The sequence below is a fragment of the Anomaloglossus baeobatrachus genome, chromosome 12 (genome assembly GCF_048569485.1).
Source record: "Anomaloglossus baeobatrachus isolate aAnoBae1 chromosome 12, aAnoBae1.hap1, whole genome shotgun sequence".
Taxonomy (NCBI): Eukaryota; Metazoa; Chordata; class Amphibia; order Anura; family Aromobatidae; genus Anomaloglossus; species Anomaloglossus baeobatrachus.
In genome coordinates, this window is record NC_134364.1 from 48563459 (window position 1) to 48580697 (window position 17239).

The following is a 17239-nucleotide window of genomic DNA, read 5'->3' on the forward strand; positions in this document are numbered from 1 at the left end:
GGCGAGGGATCTGCACAGTAAACCACCATGTGCTGGCGGGGACACATGCACAGCAGCGCACTGATTGGCTGCTTTTCTCTCTTTCTCTGACAGCTGCTTCACTAGAACTACATTTCCCGGCATTCCATGCAGATGACATCACACTTCACTCTCTGCTGCCCCCACTGGACGGTCTATGGAATGACAAGGAGCAGAATAAAATCTGATTATACTCAGTGGTAACCATAAATAAAGCGCATTAATATGACATACAGTACAGACCAAATGTTTGGACACACCTTCTCATTCACAGAGTTTTCTTTATTTTAATGACACTGAAAATTATAGATTCACACTGAAGACATCAAAACTATGAATTAAAACATGTGGAATGAAATACTTAACAAAAAAGTGAAACAACTGAAAATATGTCTTATATTCTAGGTTCTTCACAGTAGCCACCTTTTGCTTTGATTACTGCTTTGCACACTCTTGGCATTCTCTTGATGAGCTTCAAGAAGTAGTCACCGGAAATGGTTCTCACTTCACAGGTGTGTCCGGTCAGGTTTAATAAGTGGGATTTCTTGCCTTATAAATGGGGTTGGGACCATCAGTTGTGTTGTACAGAAGTCTGGTGGATACACAGCTGATAGTCCTACTGAATAGACTGTTAGAATTTGTATTATGGCAAGAAAAAAGCAGCAAAGTAAAGAAAAACGAGTGGCCATCATTACTTTAAGGAATGAAGGTCAGTCCGAAAAATTGGGAAAACTTTGACAATGTCCCCAAGTGCAGTGCAAAAACCATCAAACGCTACAAAGAAACTGGCTCACATGAGGACTGCCCCAGGAAAGGAAGACCAAGAGTCACCTCTGCTGCGGAGGATAAGTTTATCCGAGTCACCAGCCTCAGAAATCACAGGTTAACAGCAGCTCAGATTAGAGACCAGGTCAATGCCACACAGAGTTCTAGCAGCAGACACATCTCTAGAACAACTGTTAAGAGGAGACTTTGTGCAGCAGGCCTTCATGGTAAAATAGCTGCTAGGAAACCACTGCTAAGGACAGGCAACAAACAGAAGAGACTTGTTTGGACTAAAAAACACAAGGAATGGACTTTACACCAGTGGAAATCTGTGCTTTGGTCTGATGAGTACAAATTTGAGATCTTTGATCCAATCACCTTGTCTTTGTGCGACGCAGAAAAGGTGAACGGATGGACTATACATGGCTGGTTCCCACCGTGAAGCATGGAGGAGGAGGTGTGATGGTGTGGGGGTGCTTTGCTGGTGACACTGTTGGGATTTATTCAAAATTGAAGGCATACTGAACCAGCATGGCTACCACAGCATCTTGCAGCGGCGTGCTATTCCATCCGGTTTGCGTTTAGTTGGACCATCATTTCTTTTTCAACAGGACAATGACCCCAAACACACCTCCAGGCTGTGTAAGGGCTATTTGACTAAGAAGGAGAGTGATGGGGTGCTACGCCAGATGACCTGGCCTCCACAGTCACCAGACCTGAACCCAATCGAGATGGTTTGGGGTGAGCTGGACCACAGAGTGAAGGCAAAAGGGCCAACAAGTGCTAAGCATCTCTGGGAACTCCTTCAAGACTGTTGAAAAACCATTTCCGGTGACAACCTCTTGAAGCTCATCCAGAGAATGCCAAGAGTGTGCAAAGCAGTAATCAAAGCAAAAGGTGGCTACTTTGAAGAACTTAGAATATAAGACATATTTTCAGTTGTTTCACACTTTTTTGTTAAGTATTTCATTCCACATGCGTTAATTCATAGTTTTGATGCCTTCAATGTGAATCTACAATTTTCAGAGTCATGAAAATAAAGAAAACTCATTGAATGAGAAGGTGTGTCCAAACTTTTGGTCTGTACTGTGTATGGAGTAAAGTATCTGGACGCAGGCCTTATCACTGAATCCAGGTTTTTCCATTTAGTCCCATTGCCACAGAGGTCTAACCTCTGGCCCCTGACCTGCTCGGCTTTTTACGTCACCTTTAGTATCCAGCATCCATCTTCCTTCACTGAGGCTCCATCTTCTTTGTGGTCGGACACTTTGCATTTGCCAAAACCAGACTCGTCCCTTAGATGGCCACAGAGAAGCGCGATCACACATGTCTACCTGGCGTCTAATGGAGGAGCCTGGGTTTGGAGAACGTTACCCCTTGACTGCATTGTGCCCCTTTGTAACGACCCTTGGTCGACCTCACCTTCTTTGTTCCAGTGAATGGAAATCTTAAAAGGAACCTGTCAGGTGCAATGTACACCCAGAACCACGAGCAGTTCTGGCTGCGTACCTCTAATGCCTGCCTAACCATCCCTGTATCTAGTAGCATAGATAAAGAGATCTTTGGAAAAAGGATTTCTAAAGATCCTTTATGATATGCTAATGAGCGCAGGGACTAGTCACAAGGGTGTTACTTCCTGTGCTCATTCCACTCTCTTAACATGTTAGCACACCATTATAGGCATACTAACATGCTATTCAATGTCCATTGTTATCAGCGGTGACGCGCGGCCCTGTGTCCGTTGTCACCGCCTCAGATGCCAAGGTTAGGATCAGTGCGCATGATTCAAAGTCCCAGCACTTATGGTCATGCGCACTATGAAGCCGGGTGTATGCTTCCCGGCTTCAGAGAGGTCTAGTGCGTATGATTGGAAGTACCGGGGACTTATGATCATGCACACTGACCCTAACCTTGGCATCTGATGCGGTGGCAACGGACACAGGGACGCGCGTCACAGCTGATGACTCTGGGTAATGAAATTGTTAAGCGGGCGGAATGAGCGCAGTAAGTAACGCACTTGTGACTAGTCCCTGGCCTCATTAGCATATCATAAAGGATCTTTAGAAATACTTTTTCTATAGATCCCTTTATCAATACTAGTGTATACAGGGACAGATAGGCAGGGATTAGCAATATACACCCAGAACTGCTCGTGGTACTGTGCATATTGCCTCCAACAGGTTCACTTTAATGCTTCAGCACAAGGCATTTTGGGAGACTGTAGCTTCCAGCTTTGTGGGGACAGGTTGGGGAACGTCCTTTTTTTGTTCCCCATGACAGTGCTCCATACAGACATGGTTGGGTTCACATGGAGCAATGATCTGGATCAAGGAGTCTTAGACATCTTCATTCAGCCGACCACTGACCAGTGTAAAAGTTCTATAAAGGGGTTATTTGGGCAAAAATAAAAGTTTCCATCTGCTTTGATCTGGACCTGGCCTTTGTACCACCCCGTAGAGTTGGCGTGACCATCAATGGGGGAGGGGAGGGTGCCCTTCTAAACCAGAAACAAATAGTTGGAAAAAATCCATATACAGACGTAGGTGGACGTATCATGTCTCACATGTAGATGTTTTGATCTAGCCTTCTTCCTTACATGGTGGACCTGTCCATCAGGAGACCTCCATTGGAACATGGCGGCTTCTCTTTTTGACATGTTTTGACGTTCCTAGTGTAATGAATATATTTAGCCAAGCATGTGATGCCTCCTCTCCACTGACAGGTATGTAATGAGAGCCCATTCTCAAAATTGTAGGTCCCGGTGGTAGGATCAGACATTTATGGTATATCCTGTGGAGATGGGATTTACTATCAGTATGGGAAAGATGTACAGTGGATGTAAAAAGTCTATACACCCCTGTTAAAATGCCAGATTTTTGTCATGTAAACAATCTCGTACCAAAACGAATCATTTCAGAACCTTGTCCACCTTTATGCCACGATCACTTTGGGATAGCGGGGAACCAGGGCTCCTAAACTGTCCCTCAAGCTAGGGGACCCTTTACTTGATACTCCTGATGGTGGAGAGGCCTGAGCCTCCTTCCTGGCCCAGATTCCTGACCAGTCCTGAACGGATTCCCCCTTCAGACACCAGAGAAGCGTAGTGTCAGAATCTGAAATCTGGACAGAGCCCAGTGTCGCCATAACAGTCGGTGAAGTTTGTGCAAAACTCCGTATGACACTTTAATGTCATAAATAATCTGTGTAAATCCATTCAGAAAGAGACTGAAATTATTTTGAGGAGGAAATTAAAATAGCGAAACTAAATTAATGTGGCTGCATAAGTGTGAACACCCTCTCATAATTGGGGTTGTGGTTGTATACAGAATTTGTCTATAACATTTAACACTAGAAGTCCCTGAGAGGGGTCATTTGACATTTCTACCATTGGAATCCTATGGAGCTCAAAATTCCTGGGACTTCTAGTGTTAAACTCATGTTACATAGTAATCAGTACACGGCTGCTATCATTTACATCAATTCTGATTAACCCCATATCATGTTTAGCTGTTCCAGTTGGATATCCTGACATTTTCTTACTTACATTTACACCAGAAGCCATGGTCTGTAAACAGCTGACAACACAGCAAAGGGATTTCATTGTTGTGAGGTAGCGTCGTCGGCTGCGCTGCAGAAGACACGGGATCCAGGCACCAAGGTTCACAGCACGCGGTTTATTCCAAAGAAAAAGTCCATAATAGTACATATGTGCCTTTCCGGCAGAGAACTCAGGGAGATGTGATCACTCCCTCACACCCGGCACACCTGCCCTTGTTCCTGAATCTATTTATCCCTCCCTTCAGCCTGTAGGGAAAACAGCATTAACCCTATAGTGGATTATCATAGAGTGAGCACAACCGGGGCGAGACATACCGGCCGTCATAGATAACCCCGGTCACAGTCTCACATACCCCCCCCCTCAGTTCAAGCGTGCGGGGTTGAACTCCTGCCATCAAACACGGGCCGCGGGACAAGGCATCGGCGTTGCCCTGCAACCTACCGGCCCGGTGTTCAACCGTAAACCGGAAGTTCTGCAGAGAAAGGAACCACCGGGTAACCCGGGCATTCCGTTCCTTGGCGGACCTCATCCAGACCAGTGGAGAGTGATCAGTCACCAAGCGAAACTGACGTCCCAGCAGGTAATAGCGTAGGGACTCCAAGGCCCACTTGATCGCCAGGCACTCCTTCTCCACTACGCTATAATTCCGCTCGGGAGGGGTGAGCTTCCTACTTAAGAAGGTGACGGGGTGTTCCACCCCCTGAACCACCTGAGACAGCACTGCCCCCAGGCCGACCTCCGAGGCGTCAGTCTGTACTATGAACTCTTTCCGGAAATCAGGGTTTACAAGAACGGGCTGTCCGCACAGGACCCCCTTCAGGGCCCGGAAGGAGTCCTCGGCCTGCGGAGTCCAGTGCACCATGACGGACTTCTTGCCTTTGAGAAGGTCCGTCAAGGGGGCTGATAGTCCCGCAAAATCTTTTACAAACCTCCTGTAGTACCCCACGATACCCAGGAAGGCCCTAACCTGCTTCGTGGTCAGGGGTCTAGGCCACTTCTGGATCGCCTCAACTTTGTTAATTTGGGGCTTAATCACTCCTTGGCCTATTACGTAGCCCAAGTAGCGGGCTTCCGTGAGTCCCAACGCACATTTCTTGGGATTGGCTGTCAATCCGGCTGTTCGAAGCGCGTCCACCACCGCTTGTACCTGTTCCAAGTGGGTCTGCCAATCGGAGCTGTAAATGATGATGTCATCAAGGTACGCTGATGCATACGCCTGGTGCGGTTCCAGCACTAAGTCCATCAACCTCTGGAACGTGGCCGGAGCGCCATGTAACCCAAAAGGCAAGACAACATAGTGGAAGAGACCCTCCGGCGTAACAAAAGCGGTTTTCTCCTTGGCGGACTCCGTTAGTGGCACCTGCCAGTACCCCTTGGTCAGGTCGAGCGTGGTAAAATATCGCGCCTGTCCCAGCCTATCAATCAGCTCATCCACCCGGGGCATGGGGTAGAGATCAAACTTGGATATTTCGTTCAATCTCCTAAAGTCATTGCAGAACCTTAAGGAGCCATCGGGTTTTGGTATTAGGACAATCGGACTAGCCCATTCACTCCGGGATTTTTCGATGACCCCCAGGCGTAACATTGACTTTACTTCCTCTGATATGGCTTGTCGTCGAGCCTCCGGTACCCGGTATGACTTCAGGCGTACCTTCAGGTGGGGCTCGGTGACAATATCATGTCGTATCAGACTGGTCCTACCGGGCAGCTCGGAGAAGACATCGGGGTTCTGCTGAACCAACCGTCTGGCCTCTCGCCTCTGTGTCTTGGTGAGGGCTTCTCCAATCCTTACTTCCGGTTCGTCCTCTCCGGAGGTCGCTGGAGCCGGATGTGAACGACCCGAAGAGGAGGGAGGTGGGGAAAAAACAGCCATCAGGTTTTCCCGTTCCTGCCAAGGTTTTAATAGGTTGACATGGTATATTTGTTCAGGTTTCCGCCTACCGGGCTGCAACACTTTATAGTTAACCACCCCGACTTTTTCCTTTATCTCGTAGGGGCCTTGCCACTGAGCCAGGAATTTACTCTCTGCCGTGGGAATCAATACCAACACCCGATCCCCGGGATTAAAGGTCCGCACGGTGGCTTGTCTATTGTAGCGGCTGCTTTGCGCGGCCTGAGCCTCCTGTAAATGCTCCTTCACAATTGGCATGACCGCGCTTATGCGGTTCTGCATACCCAAAATGTGTTCAATCACACTTTTATGGGGGGTGGGCTCCTGCTCCCAGGTTTCTTTTGCCAGGTCCAACAATCAACAATTCAAAAGGCGAAAACCCCGTGGATGCCTGTGGCACCTCTCGTATGGCAAACATCAAATAGGGAAGCATCATATCCCAGTCTTTCCCGTCTTTGGAAATCACCCTTTTGAGCATGGTTTTCAGGGTTTTATTGAATCGTTCCACTAAACCATCCGTCTGAGGATGATACACAGTCGTACGCAACTGCTTGATCTGGAGTAGCCGGCATAGCTCTTTGGTCACTTTAGACATGAATGGGGTCCCCTGATCCGTAAGGATCTCCTTGGGCAACCCCACCCGGCAGAACACAGCAAACAAACAACTCCCGAGCTATAAGCTTGGCTGCAGTATGTCTGAGAGGTATCGCCTCTGGATACCGGGTGGCATAGTCAACGATCACTAGGATATGCTGGTGCCCTCGAGCAGACTTTACGAGGGGCCCCACCAGATCCATCCCTATCCGTTCAAAAGGGACTTCTATAATGGGTAACGGTACCAACGGACTGCGAAAGTGGGTCAGGGGTGCGGTAAGCTGACACTCCGGGCAGGTTTCGCAGAACCGTTTTACCTCCCCAAAGACCCCGGGCCAATAGAACCTTTGCAATATTCGCTCCTGCGTTTTCTTGACCCCTAGGTGACCACTCATCAGGTGTTTATGAGCCAAGTCGAGGACCCGCCGGTGATACGGCTGGGGCACCACCAACTGCTCTACCCCTACGCCCCGTATTTCATCTACCCGGTAGAGTAAATCCTGCTTAAGAGCGAAATGGGGGTATCTTACCTGGGCACCAGGCAGCTGTGCCACCCCGTCAACTACTGTCACCCGACTCCGGGCATGTATTAATGTAGGGTCCTGGAGTTGGGCTGTCCCAAACGTATCCGGGGACGCCTCCAACTCCGGGATGGGCTCGACCGTCTCAGCCTCTCCTGCCAATACCTCTAGGGGCGACCTATCAGGTTCACATCCTGTCCCTATCATGGGGACCCCTACGGCAGGCGTCCCGGATTCAGGATTGTAGGGCTCAGGTCCCGGACTGACCAATATCTGAGGGGACTTAGGAGGTCCCTTCCATAAAGTCCAAAAATAGGGCAGATCCCTTCCTAGGATCACATCATAGGGAAGAGTATTAATAAGTCCCACCTCATGTTGCACCTGACCGCAAGGTGCTGTGATGGTGACTATCCCCGTGGGATAGTCTCGGCGGTCCCCATGTATGCAAACCACCCCCACGGTACGTCCGGTGGCCTTTACTTTAGCCCTTAGGGTTGATCGCACGAGGGTCACTAAGCTTCCGGAATCCAACAAGCCTGTAACCGGACATCCATTCACCTGAATTTGGCACAAGTGGGGCTCAGTCTCTGGGTAGACCAGGTCAGCGGTACACACCACCTGAGCATACATTGAACCCCGTCGGGTAACCCCACAATCCATGGGCTCCGTGGTGAGTGGACACTGGGCTTCCATATGTCCCACCCGCTGGCACCGCCAACATCTAATAGGGAAGGACACCCCCTTGACGAGTTGTCGTTTAGGGTACATAGTTTTCCGGACCTCAGGGACGGAGGGTGCGGCTTCAGACGGGACGGTAGCGGACTCCCTCACCGGTGTCAGCGGTGGGTCCTTGGCCCTAGGCTTGGAGGGGCCGGACCGACGGGCGGTACGCAAAGTCTCAGTGTCCCGTATCAAGTCCTGCGTAGCCACATGCCGCTCTACTAGGGACACTAATTGGTCCAGGGTACTCGGGTCACCCTGTCCGACCCACCGTTGAACGGTGACGGGTAAAGTGCGCACAAAACGATCCACTACTACCCTTTCCACCATCTGCGCCGGGCTCAGAGTGTCAGGCTGCAACCACTTTTTTACAAGATGTAACAAGTCATAGGCCTGGGAGCGTACGGGTTTGGCTTCCTCATAGAACCACTGATTTACCCGCTGAGCCCGTACATAGGTATTCACCCCCAACCGAGCCAGTATTTCGGCTTTCAGGGTCACATAGTCAATGGCGTCCTCGGTACAGAGGTCCAGGTATGCTTTTTGGGGTTCCCCCGTTAGATAAGGTGACAATACCTCAGCCCACTGCGGGGTCGGCAGCTTTTCCCGCTCGGCCACCCGTTCAAACACCGCCAGGAACGCTTCCACATCATCACCCGGGGTCATCTTTTGCAACGCTTGTCTCACCGCTTTCCGGACGCTGCCGTCGTTACCCGGTCCCTGGGTTGTTGCTGCCGGTCCGGCACGGATCGACTTGGCCAGGAGAACCATCTGTTCTTGGTGCCTTTTTTCCTGCAATTGCAAGGCTTGCTGCTGACGTGCATTGGCCTGATCCATCTGTTCTTGGAATTTTTTTTCCTGCACTTGCAAGGATTGGAGCAGGTGTGCATTGGTTTGTAGCTGCTGTGCATTAGCCTGTTGCTGCTGTGCATTAGCCTGTTGTTGCTGTGCATTAGCCTGAGCCAAATGCTTTATTATGTCCTCCATGGCGTCGCCGGGTTTGGGCTGTAGTATAGCCGCTCGAATCCAGGACATGCGCAGCTGGGTCACCAGGGATGAATGCTACACCTCACCGGCTGTCATGCCCGCATTCTCCACCATATGTGAGGTAGCGTCGTCGGCTGCGCTGCAGAAGACACGGGATCCAGGCACCAAGGTTCACAGCACACGGTTTATTCCAAAGAAAAAGTCCATAATAGTACATATGTGCCTTTCCGGCAGAGAACTCAGGGAGATGTGATCACTCCCTCACACCCGGCACACCTGCCCTTGTTCCTGAATCTATTTATCCCTCCCTTCAGCCTGTAGGGAAAACAGCATTAACCCTATAGTGGATTATCATAGAGTGAGCACAACCGGGGCGAGACATACCGGCCGTCATAGATAACCCCGGTCACAGTCTCACATTGTTGAAAGTTATTAGACAATGGATACAAACATTTTTTACACTGCATTATATATATATCATGGAGCACTTTGAAAATGTCATAAATTTGTCACAACAGTGACATTATTTAGGAATGGTCACTAAAAAGACAAAACAAAAATTTTGGAGCGGCGACCAAGAGGCGTACAACAACGTTAAAGGAGCTGCAGGAATTCTAGCAAGTACTGGTTATGTACTGCATGTGACAACAATCTTCTATATTCTTCATATCTCTGCCCCATGGGATAAGGTGGTAAGATGCAAGCTTTTTCTTACAAAGACAAACATCCAAGCCTTTCTTTTGCCAAAACCTAAATCAGGTCTGAATAAAGCATGTGGGAAAACATATTATATTGTCTGATGAGAGCAAAGTTGAACTTGTTTTGCAATAATTTCAAAAAGTATGGCGTAAAGCCAACCCTACGCATCACAAAAAAAAAATCACCATACCCACAGTGAATCATAGTGTCTCCACCATGCTTCACTGTGGGTATGGTGTATTTTGGTGAATATTGTGCTTTGGAGCTTTTTATGGCAGCTGGATCGGGGCTCTACTCAAGGTGGTGGGATTTATGAACAGGATCAAATATCTGTCAACAAAACCTTCAAGCCTCTGATAAAAAGCTGAAGAGGAATTCAAATCAGCACAATAACCCTAAGCCTGCCTCCAAATTACCAAAAGAATGGCTTTGCCAGGAGATGATGAAAGATTTGGAATGGCCGAGCCAGAGCCCAAACCTGAATCCAAGTGTAAATCTGGTGTGACCGGAGATGCCATCACAATCTGACAGATTTTAAGGTACTGCAAGGAAGAGTGGGCAACGATTGTCCATTCTAGATGTGCCATGCTGATAAGGGTACTTTACACGCTGCGATATCGGTACCGATATCGCTAGCGTGCGTACCCGCCCCCGTCAGTTGTGCGTCACGGGCAAAACGCTGCCCGTGGTGCACAACATCGCTAACACCGGTCACACGGACTTACCTTCCCTGCGACGTCGCTCTGGCCGGCAATCCGCCTCCTTTCTAAGGCTACTTTCACACATCCGGTTTGAGCACTGCGGCTCAATCCGGCTGTGAAACCTATGCAACGGATGCGGCGAAAACACCGCATCCTTTGCATAAGTTTTTACATGCGGCCGGTCCGTTTTTTTCCGGTTGCGGCACGCTACTGAGCATGCGCAGTGGAAGAAACCGCTTTCGACGGCCAGATGCGTTTTTTTCCGCATCGCGCCGCATCCGGCGTCCATAGGCATGCATTGAAAATACGCCGCAGCGGCCGGATGCGGCACGATGCGGTTTTTTTTGCCGGAGCAAAAAACGCTGCAGGCAACGTTCCATCCGGCCGCGGCATCGGCTAAATCTGCCGCATGCGGCAAAAACCGTGCCGAACGCAGGCCCATGCGGCACAATACGGCACTAATGTAAGTCTATGCAAAAAAAACGCAACCGGCGGCAAAAAAAACGGTTGCGGTTTTTCTGCAGAGTGCCGTATTGTGCCGCAGAGCAAAAAACGGATGTGTGAAAGTAGGGGGCAGCTCGTGCGGCGTCACAGCGATGTCACACGGCAGCCGTCCAATAGCAGAGGAGTGGCGGAGATGAGCGGCCGGAACATGCCGCCCACCTCCTTCCTTCCTCATTGCCGGTGGACGCAGGTAAGGAGAAGTTCGTTGTTCCTGAGGTGTCACACGTAGCGATGTGTGCTGCCGCAGGAACGAGGAACAACCTGCGTCCTGCAACATCAACGATATTTGTAAAAGGAGCGACGTGTCAACGAACAACGATTTTTCACATTTTTGTGCTCGTTGTACGTCGCTCCTTGGTGTCACACGCTGCGATGTCGCTAACGGCACCGGATGTGCGTCACTAACGACGTGACCCGACGATATATCGTTAGCGATGTCGCAGCGTGTAAAGCACCCTATAGACTCCAAACTAATAAGGATGAATGCGGTCATAAATTCCAAGGGCACTTCAACAAAGTATTATTAGTGTAAGAATGTGCATATTTACGCAACCACATTACTTAGTTCTTTATTTTTCTCTTTCCACCTCAGTTCATTTTTCAATTAAATTGCACAGATTATGGGAGACATTGAAGGTTCAAAAAGTTCTGAAATTTTTCTTTTTGGTGTGATTTATTTTTACTTTACAAAAACCTGGCATTATAACAGGGGTGTGTAGACTTATTTTGTCCACTGTATGCCTCACACACACACCATACATCTGCAGATGTACAAATATCAACCTAGCCTCAGTTGAGTAACCTGGCCGGCCATCTATTGTGTATGGGGGTCACTGATTCTCCTGACAGGTGTTGGATTTTACATGCGTGTTCCTCCCATAGGAGATAATCTGATGCCTCCATCCCATGGTTGTGTTTCCGGTACGTGTGGCATCCATTTCTTTTCACAAATACCACATGTATCCATTATAACCTATGGTGATCTTCATATGTCCTTGTTTCTCATGAACCATGTGTCTGCGTGAACCACACGGAGACATATCCGGCATCACAGATGACAAGGGCCAACAGAAGTTTATAGGTCCGTGTAAACACGTACAGCACACAGATGGCATTTTTTAGTTTCTGGGAACATAGTTTGGAAAATGACTGGTGTTAAAAAAAAGTGTTAAAAAAGGAAATCTCTCCAAACAGGGCATTGTCAAATTCAAAAGTTGCAAATCTGTAGCGGTTGTCTCTCCATTTTTGGAGACTAGTGACGGTTTCAGGGTTGGAATCCCTCATTTCCATCTTGGACTCTGCATTTAAACTTGGTTTCATTTCTTTTGGTGCTTAAACAGTTAATGTCAGTTTTGCTGCCAGCATCTTCCCTCCAGTTCATGTCAGCTGTAGCATTTTTGTAGCCACACCCCCTTTGTGTTTAAGTAGAGGGTTTTCCCAGCAATCCTTGCTGATTATACAAAATCACTTGTATGCTGGCCACCATGGTGGAAGGAGCTGCTGTGGATTCCACTGCAACTGATTGGCTGCTTTTCTCTCTTTCTCTGACAGCTGCTTCACTAGAACTACATTTCCCGGCATTCCATGCAGATGACATCACACTTCACTCTCTGCTGCCCCCACTGGACGGTCTATGGAATGACAAGGAGCAGAATAAAATCTGATTATACTCAGTGGTAACCATAAATAAAGCGCATTAATATGACATACAGTACAGACCAAATGTTTGGACACACCTTCTCATTCAAAGAGTTTTCTTTATTTTAAGGACACTGAAAATTATAGATTCACACTGAAGACATCAAAACTATGAATTAAAACATGTGGAATGAAATACTTAACAAAAAAGTGAAACAACTGAAAATATGTCTTATATTCTAGGTTCTTCACAGTAGCCACCTTTTGCTTTGATTACTGCTTTGCACACTCTTGGCATTCTCTTGATGAGCTTCAAGAGGTAGTCACCGGAAATGGTCTTCACTTCACAGGTGTGCCCTGTCAGGTTTAATAAGTGGGATTTCTTGCCTTATAAATGGGTTTGGGACCATCAGTTGTGTTGTGCAGAAGTCTGGTGGATACACAGCTGATAGTCCTACTGAATAGACTGTTAGAATTTGTATTATGGCAAGAAAAAAGCAGCAAAGTAAAGAAAAACGAGTGGCCATCATTACTTTAAGGAATGAAGGTCAGTCCGAAAAATTGGGAAAACTTTGACAATGTCCCCAAGTGCAGTGCAAAAACCATCAAACGCTACAAAGAAACTGGCTCACATGAGGACTGCCCCAGGAAAGGAAGACCAAGAGTCACCTCTGCTGCGGAGGATAAGTTTATCCGAGTCACCAGCCTCAGAAATCACAGGTTAACAGCAGCTCAGATTAGAGACCAGGTCAATGCCACACAGAGTTCTAGCAGCAGACACATCTCTAGAACAACTGTTAAGAGGAGACTTTGTGCAGCAGGCCTTCATGGTAAAATAGCTGCTAGGAAACCACTGCTAAGGACAGGCAACAAACAGAAGAGACTTGTTTGGACTAAAAAACACAAGGAATGGACTTTACACCAGTGGAAATCTGTGCTTTGGTCTGATGAGTCCAAATTTGAGATCTTTGATCCAATCACCTTGTCTTTGTGCGACGCAGAAAAGGTGAACGGATGGACTATACATGGCTGGTTCCCACCGTGAAGCATGGAGGAGGAGGTGTGATGGTGTGGGGGTGCTTTGCTGGTGACACTGTTGGGATTTATTCAAAATTGAAGGCATACTGAACCAGCATGGCTACCACAGCATCTTGCAGCAGCATGCTATTCCATCCGGTTTGCGTTTAGTTGGACCATCATTTCTTTTTCAACAGGACAATGACCCCAAACACACCTCCAGGCTGTGTAAGGGCTATTTGACTAAGAAGGAGAGTGATGGGGTGCTACGCCAGATGACCTGGCCTCCACAGTCACCAGACCTGAACCCAATCGAGATGGTTTGGGGTGAGCTGGACCACAGAGTGAAGGCAAAAGGGCCAACAAGTGCTAAGCATCTCTGGGAACTCCTTCAAGACTGTTGAAAAACCATTTCCGGTGACAACCTCTTGAAGCTCATCAAGAGAATGCCAAGAGTGTGCAAAGCAGTAATCAAAGCAAAAGGTGGCTACTGTGAAGAACCTAGAATATAAGACATATTTTCAGTTGTTTCACACTTTTTTGTTAAGTATTTCATTCCACATGCGTTAATTCATAGTTTTGATGCCTTCAATGTGAATCTACAATTTTCAGAGTCATGAAAATAAAGAAAACTCATTGAATGAGAAGGTGTGTCCAAAACTTTTGGTCTGTACTGTGTATGGAGTAAAGTATCTGGACGCAGGCCTTATCACTGAATCCAGGTTTTTCCATTTAGTCCCATTGCCACAGAGGTCTAACCTCTGGCCCCTGACCTGCTCGGCTTTTTACGTCACCTTTAGTATCCAGCATCCATCTTCCTTCACTGAGGCTCCATCTTCTTTGTGGTCGGACACTTTGCATTTGCCAAAACCAGACTCGTCCCTTAGATGGCCACAGAGAAGCGCGATCACACATGTCTACCTGGCGTCTAATGGAGGAGCCTGGGTTTGGAGAACGTTACCCCTTGACTGCATTGTGCCCCTTTGTAACGACCCTTGGTCGACCTCACCTTCTTTGTTCCAGTGAATGGAAATCTTAAAAGGAACCTGTCAGGTGCAATGTACACCCAGAACCACGAGCAGTTCTGGCTGCGTACCTCTAATGCCTGCCTAACCATCCCTGTATCTAGTAGCATAGATAAAGAGATCTTTGGAAAAAGGATTTCTAAAGATCCTTTATGATATGCTAATGAGCGCAGGGACTAGTCACAAGGGTGTTACTTCCTGTGCTCATTCCACTCTCTTAACATGTTAGCACACCATTAAAGGCATACTAACATGCTATTCAATGTCCATTGTTATCAGCGGTGACGCGCGGCCCTGTGTCCGTTGTCACCGCCTCAGATGCCAAGGTTAGGATCAGTGCGCATGATTCAAAGTCCCAGCACTTATGGTCATGCGCACTATGAAGCCGGGTGTATGCTTCCCGGCTTCAGAGAGGTCTAGTGCGTATGATTGGAAGTACCGGGGACTTATGATCATGCACACTGACCCTAACCTTGGCATCTGATGCGGTGGCAACGGACACAGGGACGCGCGTCACAGCTGATGACTCTGGGTAATGAAATTGTTAAGCGGGCGGAATGAGCGCAGTAAGTAACGCACTTGTGACTAGTCCCTGGCCTCATTAGCATATCATAAAGGATGTTTAGAAATATTTTTTCTATAGATCCCTTTATCAATACTAGTGTATACAGGGACAGATAGGCAGGGATTAGCAATATACACCCAGAACTGCTCGTGGTACTGTGCATATTGCCTCCAACAGGTTCACTTTAATGCTTCAGCACAAGGCATTTTGGGAGACTGTAGCTTCCAGCTTTGTGGGGACAGGTTGGGGAACGTCCTTTTTTTGTTCCCCATGACAGTGCTCCATACAGACATGGTTGGGTTCACATGGAGCAATGATCTGGAACAAGGAGTCTTATACATCTTCATTCAGCCGACCACTGACCAGTGTAAAAGGTCTATAAAGGGGTTATTTGGGCAAAAATAAAATTTTCCATCTGCTTTGATCTGGACCTGCCCTTTGTACCACCCCATAGAGTTGGCGTGACCATCAATGGGGGAGGGGAGGGTGCCCGTGTAAACAAGAAACAAATAGTTGGAAAAAAATCCATATACAGATGTAGGTGGACATATCATGTCTCACATGTAGATGTTTTGATCCAGCCTTCTTCCTTACATGGTGGACCTGTCCATCAGGAGACTTCCATTGGAACATGGCGGCTTCTCTTTTTGACATGTTTTGACGCTCCTAGTGTAATGAATATATTTAGCCAAGCATGTGATGCCTCCGCTGCACTGACAGGTATGTAATGAGAGCCCATTCTCAAAATTGTAGGTCCCGGTGGTAGGATCAGACATTTATGGTATATCCTGTGGAGATGGGATTTATTATCAGTATGGGAAAGATGTACAGTGGATGTAAAAAGTCTACACACCCCTGTTAAAATGCCAGATTTTTGTCATGTAAACAATCTCGTACCAAAACGAATCATTTCAGAACCTTGTCCACCTTTATGTCACGATCACTTTGGGATAGCGGGGAACCAGGGCTCCTAAACTGTCCCTCAAGCTAGGGGACCCTTTACTTGATACTCCTGATGGTGGAGAGGCCTGAGCCTCCTTCCTGGCCCAGCTTCCTGACCAGTCCTGAACGGATTCCCCCTTCAGACACCAGAGAAGCGTAGTGTCAGAATCTGAAATCTGGACAGAGCCCAGTGTCGCCATAACAGTCGGTGAAGTTTGTGCAAAACTCCGTATGACACTTTAATGTCATAAATAATCTGTGTAAATCCATTCAGAAAGAAACAAATTATTTTGAGGAGGAAATTAAAATAACACAACTAAATTAATGTGGCTGCATAAGTGTGAACACCCTCTCATAATTGGGGTTGTGGTTGTGTACAGAATTTGTCTATAACATTTAACACTAGAAGTCCCAGAGAGGGGTCTTTTGACATTTCTACCATTGGAATCCTATGGAGCTCAAAATTCCTGGGACTTCTAGTGTTAAACTCATGTTACATAGTAATCAGTACACGGCTGCTATCATTTACATCAATTCTGATTAACCCCATATCATGTTTAGCTGTTCCAGTTGGATATCCTGACATTTTCTTACTTACATTTACACCAGAAGCCATGGTCTGTAAACAGCTGACAACACAGCAAAGGGATTTCATTGTTGAAAGTTATTAGACAGAATGGATACAAACATTTTTTACACTGCATTATATATATATATCATGGAGCACTTTGAAAATGTCATAAATTTGTCACAACAATGACATTATTTAGGAATGGTCACTAAAAAGACAAAACAAAAATTTTGGCGCGGCGACCAAGAGGTGTACAACAACATTAAAGGAGCTGCGGGAATTCTAGGAAGTACTGGTTATGTACTGCATGTGACAACAATCTTCTATATTCTTCATATCTCTGCCCCATGGGATAAGGTGGTAAGATGCAAGCTTTTTCTTACAAAGACAAACATCCAAGCCTGGCTTTCTTTTGCCAAAACCTAAATCAGGTCTGAATAAAGCATGTGGGAAAACATATTATATTGTCTGATGAGAGCAAAGTTGAACTTGTTTTGCAATAATTTCAAAAAGTATGGCGTA